This window comes from Mastomys coucha, unplaced genomic scaffold, assembly GCF_008632895.1.
Source record: "Mastomys coucha isolate ucsf_1 unplaced genomic scaffold, UCSF_Mcou_1 pScaffold16, whole genome shotgun sequence".
Taxonomy (NCBI): domain Eukaryota; kingdom Metazoa; phylum Chordata; class Mammalia; order Rodentia; family Muridae; genus Mastomys; species Mastomys coucha.
Genome location: NW_022196898.1, coordinates 88060238 through 88069355, shown reverse-complemented (window position 1 = coordinate 88069355; position 9118 = coordinate 88060238).

The window sequence follows — 9118 nt, the reverse complement described above, 5'->3', positions numbered from 1 at the left end:
CAACATGCAAGAATTCTTTCTTATAGAGCAATCTTCTGGTGTGATACATGTCAGCATCAACAAAATAAAATATATGGGTAGTTTGTAATACTGAGAAATTGCTCAATATTTGTATCATTGTTGATAAATGTTATTCTGTTTCACATACTGCAATGTCTTCTGATGTTTATTACACTCCTGAAATTCATTCTAACTTTTGCACAAAAGTCTATACATTTCTCAAATGCAAATCTCAAAGAGAAGAGTGCTGTGAAACAGGCAATCTGTAGATTATATTATGGTTCTGTGTGTGTGTGTGTGTGTGTGTGTGTGTGTGTTCACATGTGGACAGGTGATATGAGTGTACACCAGAGCAGAATTCAGAGAACAATTTGGCTCTTATTCCTCAGGTACCGTCCATCTAACTGGCCTGGAATTTACTGAGTATACCAGGTTGGCTGGCTGTCAATGAATGGCTGCTGGCTTCTCTATTTCTGCCTCTAGACCTCTAGAGTGCTGAGATTATAAACAGGATCAGCCACCCCCACCCCGATGCTTAAGTCTTTACATGTGCATTCTAGGTATGGGACTCAGATCCTCCTGATTGCAATGCAAGCACAAAATTGAAAAAATATTATGTTCTACAAATGAAATAAGTATCATAAATACCTAAGGATTGGGATCAGTTAGTGTGTCAGAATTGTAAAGTTAAGTAATACTAATTACCTTAATTTTTATAGCTCCTCAAACTACAATATGAATAAAACTCAATATTGTGTTAAAAGTACTCTAACATGCCCAGGATCGATCAGAGGTGAGGAGGACACAACATCCAACACTGGGAGTAACTGGGACCAGCAGGACCAGGCACACAGGAACTCTGCTAGCCCAGTGGCTCCAGTTACTTCTGGTCTGTCTGGGCCAGCCAGTGCCCTGAGCAGACGTTGGGCACAAACTCTGCAGTCATTCCCAAAACACCCAGAGAAAGCTCCACTCCCAGGTGCTCTAACAAGCCCAGGGTCACAGGATCCCAGAATCACAGGATCACAGAGACAGCTTGACTCTGAGGAGTTATCACTCAATCAGGATCACAAGGACAGGCTCCAGTAAGATTTAGCAAGGGCAGGTAGCAGTAGAGATAACCAGATGATGTGGGGCAAGCATAAGAATATAAGCAACACAAACCAAGGTTACTTGGCATCATGAGAACCCAATACTCCCACCACTGCAAGTCCCGGACACACCATCACACTGGAAAAGCAAGATTCAGATATAAAATCACTTCTCATGATGATGATGCAGGACTTTAAGAAAGACATAAATAGCACCCTCAAAGAAATACAGGAGAACACAGGTAAACTGCTAGAAGTCCTTCAAGAGGAAACATAAATATCCCTTAAAGAACTATAGGGAAACACAATCAAACAGGTGAAGGAAATGAGCAAAACCATCCAGAATCTAAAGATTGAAATAGAAACAATAAAGAAATCAGAAAGAGAGACAGCCCTGGAGATACAAAACCTAGGAAAGAAATCAGGAGTCGTAGATGCAAGCATCACCAACAGAATACAAGAGATAGAAGTGAGAATCTCAGGGGTAGAAGACACCATAGAAAGCATTGACACAACAGTCAAAGAAAATGCAAAAAGCAAAAAGCTCCTAACCCAAAACATCCAGGAAATCCAGGATGCAATGAGAAGACCAAACCTAAGGTTAATAGATATAGAAGAGAGTGAAAACTCCCAATGTAATGGGCCAGTAAATATCTCCAACAAAATTATAGAAGAAAATTTCCCTAACCTAAAGAAAGAGATGCACATGAACATACAAGAAGCCTACAGAACTCCAAATAGACTGAACCAGAAAAGAAATTCCCCCAGTCACATAATAATCAAAGCACCAAATGCACTAAACAAAGAAAGAGTTTTAAAAGCAGTAAGGGAAAAAGGTCAAGTAACATATAAAGGCAGGCCTATCAGAATTACACCAGAGTTCTCACCAGAGACTATGAAAGCTAGAAGATCCTGGGCAGATGTCATACAGACCCCACAAGAACAAAAATACCAGCCCAGGCTACTATATCCAGCAAAACTCTCAATTACCATAGATGGAGAAAACAAGATATTCCATGACAAAACCAAATTTACACAATATCTTTCCACAAATCCAGCTCTACAAAGGATAAGAGATGGAAAACATCAACATAAGGAGAAAAACTACACCCTAGAAGAAGCAAGAAAGTAATCTTTCAACAAATCCACACAAACCTAATTCCACCTCTTATAACAAAAACAACAGGAAGTAACAATTACTTTTTCTTAATATTTTAATATGAAAATTAATATTACTAACATACTCTAATCGATTGAAATCCAAAAATATGAGGAATTAGAAATTTGTTGATTGTCATCCAGTGGTCTCTCTAATTTGGTAACTGGAGAAATAGGTCTAATATTGTACAATCTATATACACTTTCAGCTTGTTTGTTCGTGACAGTGTCTTACTGTGTACAACATAAGGGTCTTGAAATCTTGCTTCTCCTATCCCAGCCTCTCTATTAGTAGTATTGCTTATTTCATATTTTTATACTATACTATGGTTTTCAGAACAGCTTACATATTTTAAAAGTATTTATATACCCAAAAGAAATGTAGACAATTAAATTGGGAGGGGTTTTGTAAAAGAACAACAAAGAGTAAGACTGAATGCTTTGCTTGACGTTTGTAATTCTTGTATCAAGTTACCACAGTAAGAGTCAAGATTTTAAGCTCTACTAAATATAAAACAAACAAACAAACAAACAAAAACACTTTGTGTATTTAAGAAAGTATTAATAGTGATGTATTATTTTGAAATATACAGTTAATATGTTTGGAGTGATTTAAAATTTATATTGAGAAAAACGTGTGTATTTTCAGGATTGTCATAGACAAGTATTTACATAAGACTGTTAAATTAGCTGGGCGTGGTGGCACACTCCTTTAATCCCATCACTTGGGAGGCAAAGGCAGGTGGATTTCTGAGTTCGAGGCCAGCCTGGTCTACAGAGTGAGTTCCAGGACAGCTGGGGCTACACAGAAAAACCCTGTCTCGGGAAAAAAAAAAGACTGTTAAATTGATTGTTGTTTTATATCAAACAACTTTTATAATACTCATTTTTATTGTTATAATATTTTATAAATTTTAAAGAATATGACAAAAATGATATTGTAGGTATTGAAGAGGGGGGTCTCTTGGAGGAATTGGGGTACAAAAGGAAAACAATAATGTGATTTAAATCTATTCACTTAAAATATGTTTTTTAAATGTTAACAAATTCAGATAAATTGAAATCATGTAACTTTTCTCATTATAATGCAAGAAAACTTTAAAAAAGAGTAACAAATAATTTTTATAATGATACAATATTAGGTACTTATTTTTCCCCCGTTTTGTATTGCTCTTTGTAAAATATCCCTGTTTGTTAACATATTCAAGTCTTTTATTTTTATGGAACAAATTTGGTATGTAAGTTACAGGGTGTCGATTCATTAGCATCTTCCTGCTGTTCACATTTATTAATGAAAGAACCCATCACCCTCCCACCAGCAGACACTTAATTCCTTCCCAGAATCCATCTGCTTTTCATGTGCTTCCAAAGTCAAATTCCCTTTCAGTATCAACACTAACAAAGGCTTAATTCTGTGGGTCAAGGGTCAACTAAATACAAGATATGGCTATTTCCTGGTATCTGATGTTCAGAAAGTGTTTGGGGCCTGTGATTATTCCTCACATTACTGAAAGCTGCATACTTGGAAATGGAGGTTATCTGTGTTAAAAACTTGCCATTCAGTCAGTTCTGGATATCGACTTTGGGCAAATCTCTCTCTCTCTCTCTCTCTCTCTCTCTCTCTCTCTCTCTCTCTCTCTCTCTCTCTCTCCCTCTCCCTCTCTCTCTCTCTCACACACACACACACACACATCTTATTCTTTTATTCTTCATTATTCCTTCTGAAACATTTTTCCTTTTTTCAATTTTCTTTACTCTTCCTCTTTTTTTCTTTCCTTTAAACTTAATATTTTCTTTCCTCTCCCAATTCCTCATTGCTTCCCTTCTTATTTCAACTTAATAGCACATAAAATAAGCACCAATAAAACCCATTTACAGGCTACTTGTAACAATGCTGGGCTGCTTCTGTGACTCAAACTGAATCCAAAGAAGCTGTAAGGGAGTGTTAGGGTAGGTGGCTTAGAAGGCAATTGGTCTGCTGCACAAGCATAAAAAACATGATTTTAATACTTTAGCAGCTGCATAAACCCTTCAGGCAGGCAAAAAGTAGATTCCTAAAGTTTATTGGCCAGCATATCTAGCTGAATTAATGAGGCCCAGATTAATATAGATATAAAGTGAGGGAGGATACATAAGCCAACCTCTCTCTCTCTCTCTCTCTCTCTCTCTCTCTCTCTCTCTCTCTCTCTGTCACACACACACACACACACACACAATCTTTATGGTAGAGACAATTTCTATAAGTTTTGAGACACAGAATGTTTCCATTTCCAGTGTAAAATTTCAATATTAATTCTCTTTCAAAAACTGAAAGTATAAATATGAATCCAGATGAAGTTCAATAGTATCTTAAGCTTTTTAGTTTGTTTTATGTAATATTTTATTAAGTTTTTAATCATTGTGATAAGACACTACAACTCAGAGAACTTATAATAGATAGCATTTAATTAGGTTTGTGGTTCTAGAGTGTCAGAGTCCACGATTTTAGTGTGAGGGCATGAGGGCAGGAATAACTAAGAAATCACTTCTTAATCACAAGCAAAAAGCAGAAGCATGCTTAAATATCAAAGAATACCCCCAAACATATCTCCTCCTACAAGTCCAAAGCTCCAGTTCTGTTCAAAAAAGTTCTACCAAATAAATACAACAAGCCTATGATGACCATTCTCACTCAAAACACCATATTCTATTCCCTGGGCTCCATAGCTTACTGGGCATGCTGTAGTATAAACTTTATTTAGACCAACCTCAGAATTCCTGTGAAGTCTGTCAGTCTCAACACTAGTTTATGTCTAAAGTCGAAGTCTCTTCAGAGACTAAAAGTAAACACTCTATTGTAATCCCTGTAAAATCAATAAAGGAAATTACACACTTCTTATGTACAATAGCACAAAACAGGCATTTTAATTCCAAAAAGGAAGAATGGAGAATTGTGAGAAAATCCTGAAGCAAAGCAAGAACAACACCAATCAGTGTAACCTCCAAATCCTGTAATTCCATGATCAATGCCAAAGGCTTAGATGGCAGTACTGTTCTAACCCAGGCACTCAGCCAGCCTGCTTTTCAGTGGCACAAACCCCGTGGCTCTCATCATAACCTGCACATTTCCACAGCTGCTATGAGTTGCTCATTTTCCCATGAAACATGTGCACCCTTTCAATAAAAGGTCTCTCTCAAGTTTTTGGCATGTTCTTTCTCTTCCCCTTGTCTCTCGGTCACTCTGTCTGTCTCTCTTTCTCATGTCTCTGACCTCTTAGACCTTTTACCCCCTTTCTTCCATTAACCTCTTGCAGTAGACAGGTTGCTTGGTGTAACCCATACTGTATACTTGGCCAGCACCTGCCAAGGTACCTTTTGCTGACTAATCCTAACATCTACCATTTCTGCTTTGTTGCTTTAAACCCATTTCTCTCTCTTGGGCTGATTTCATTCCCTACTTTCTACTCTCTTTGGCCAATATTCCACAGCGCTGGCATGTCCAGGGTTTTAAGAGCCCTAGTGACATGCAAACTTCACAGCTTCATTCAATGTCCTTTCAGTGCCTCTTGGATCCTCAGGGCCTTGGTGCAGGTACTACTCTTCAGACACCATCTGACCTTGGCAGTTCTCCTTCATTGCAGAGGAAGATTCCACAATCCCTCCTCATATGTGTCCATCAAAATTGTAAAGGCAGAACTAAAAGAACAAGATTGTCAAGTTGCCTGCCTACTTGGTTGGGAGGGATCCTGCCTCCACTGAATCATATTCCCAACAACTTTCCTTCGTTTAGGAACAGAAAATCTCTTTGGCTTATCATTTTCCTTTCAGAGAAAATAAAAAGGCTAGACGAACTCTTGGCTTGAGGTCTCTTTCTACTATACCAGTGCAGATCAGACCTTAATCTTTTTATCTGTTTCAGCTCAAATCTTGGCCAGGATTCTCTTACTCTTCAAATTGAACATTTTGTATTTCTTTTTGCACCTATAGTTCCTTTTTATCTTAGACTCGCGTAAGAGTAATCACTAAAAACCATGTAGAAGAGCCAATGTAATGCTCTCTTGAAATATCCTCCACCAAAGAAATTAGCTTATTTTTCTTTAGTTAACCTCAGGCTATTTCTTAGGTCTGGGACAGAAGAGCATTACAGTCTGCGAAAACATCAGAAGAACAGGCCCTAGTCCAATTGCTAATCCATAGATCACACTGGTCACAGCACTGCTATCTTCCAATTGCCTACTAGGATGACATGGTCCATAAGGCTCTGTCCACAGTGTTCAAAAACCTAAATTGTTCAAAATTTCAAAGTTTACCATGCTCTTCAAACAAAAACAAAGGAACAACAGCAACAAAACAAACAAACAAACAGCAAAATGAACCAAACAAAATAAATAAATCACACGGTCCTGTTTTCCTGGCACCAAATTCTGTTTTATTTTCCTGTTACTGATTGTAAAACACCATCACCAGAACAATTTATGAAGGAAAGCTTTAACTGTCATATCATTCCAGAGGATTTCAGAGTGAAGGTATGGTGGCAAAAACAGCTGAAAGTCTCTTCTAGAATCTCAAGCATGAGACAGAACATTAGGCTTTTGGAAGCCCACACACAGTGACACACCTCTTCAACCAAGCTATGCTTCTAGTACTTCACAAATAGTTTCATCAGTTGGAAACTACTTATTCAAACATGTGAACCTATCCCCATAAGATAGGGACTACTGCCAATCAAACCACCACATAAGCTATCACATTTTACATGTGGTAATTGTATGGGATTATAAAAAGAAACTTGGTGCAAGGTGATAACTATGGGTTTATTTTCATTTTTCTACATAATGACAGCCAGTTAGACCAGTATCATTTGTTGAAGATGCTTTCTCTTTTCCATTGTATAAGTTTGGCTTCTTTGTCAAAGATCAAGTGCCGGTAGGTAAGTAATGCTCCACCATGCCACAGGGGCAAGTGCTCCACTGTGTTTATAGTGGCCTTATTTGTGGTAGCCAGAAGCTGGAAACAACCCAGATGACTGACAACAGAAGAATGGATACAGAAAATGTGGTTCATTTTCACAATGGATACTACTCAGCTATTAAGAATGAGTTTTGCAGTCAAATGGATGAAACTAGAAAATATCATCCTGAGTGAGGTAACTTAGACCCAAAAAGACATGCTGGTATGTACTCACTAATAGGTGGATATTAGCCAAAAAGTAAAAATAAAAAGTACAGAATACCCAAGATGCAGTCCACAGAACTCAAAAAGGTCAACAAGCTGAAGGGTCCAAGTGAGGACTCCTCAGTCCCACTTGGGAGGGAGAAGAAAGCAATCACAAGTGGGGAGGGAGGAAGGGACCTGGGAGGAAAAGTGGATGGGGGGCAGAGAAGGGGCTGATCTTGGTATTGAGTGAGGAAAAGGACTGAATCCCTGAGGGTGAGCAGAAAGAATGGAAATAGGCAACCTCAGCAGGTAGGAGGTAGGAGGTAGTGGGAACCTTCCAGAATGCACCAGAAACCTGGGCAGTGAAAAACTTTCCAGACTCAAAGGGAGGGACTGGGAGAGGGAACTTATAGAGCCCACCTCCAACAGGAAGACAGGGCATCAAATGAGGGAGGGGATTACCATCCCACAGTCAAAATTCTGATACATAATTATTTCTGTCTGAAAGAATTACAGGGATGGAAATGGAGAAGAGCCTGACGAAAAGAAGGCATAGCAACAGGCCCAAAGTAGAATCCGGCTAAATGGGAGGTCCCAAGGCCTGACACTATTACTGAGGCTATGGAGCGCTCACAAAAAGGGACCTAGCATGACCACACTCCTGAAGACCCAACAAGCAGCTGAAAGAGTCAGATGAAGATATTTGCTCCCAATCAGTGGAGAGAAGCTGCTGACCCTTGTTGTTGAATTAGGGAAGGCTGAAAGAAGCCGAGGAGGAGAGCAAATCTGTAGGAGGACCAGCAGTCTCAATTAAGCTGGACCACTGAGATCTCTCAAACACTGGACCACCAAACAGGCAGCATACACCAGCTGATATGAGGCCCCCAACACATATACAGTAGAGGACTGCTGGGTCTTTGTTCATTCAGAGATGATGCATCCAACCCTCAAGAGACTGGAGGCCCTAGGAAGTTTAGAGGTCTGGTTGGATGGGGGCTGTGACAACCTCGTGGAGACAGGGATGTAGAACAGTCAAAGAGCGGATGGGGGTAATAAAATCTGGAGTTTTAAATAAATAAATATAAGTAAATAAATAAATAAATAAATAAATAAATGAAAGAAACTTGGTTGCTCCTATATCCTCCTAATCCACTTATTTCCGATCTCCTTATCAATGTGCCTTGGTCCCTGGCCCCCTTCTTTTCTCTCTCCAGTGTTACTATTTTGGATACTTTACCTATTACAAAACGTTTAATGCTCATTGCTACTACCTACCCTGAAGACCTCATGCTATAGTCTCTGTCTGGATAATTTTTTTTTTCTGAATGTGAGACTTATGATCAAATGGCTTCATTGACATCCCACTTAGATGTCAAAGAGATATCAAATTTAGTACTTTCAAAGTTGCCTTCATTTTTAATCTGCCTCCAGTACAGTGTTTCTGTTTCAATTAATAGCAACTTAATTTTTTAACTTGGTCAGATCAATTTCTTTCATGTCATGTTTTTTTGATCTTCCTCTATTTGTACCCTATACTCATATAATTAAAAAATTATGTTTTCCAATTTTAAAATATATGAAAATCTGATCAGGCACCATTCCTCTAACATTTTGTCCTGACCCAAAAGACAACAATGTCATCTCATTATTGCTGTAAGGTGTTTAGTCTGGATGCCCAGCTTGGAGCTCATCTTTCTTTTTTTTTTTTCTAAAGATTTATTTATTTATTATAT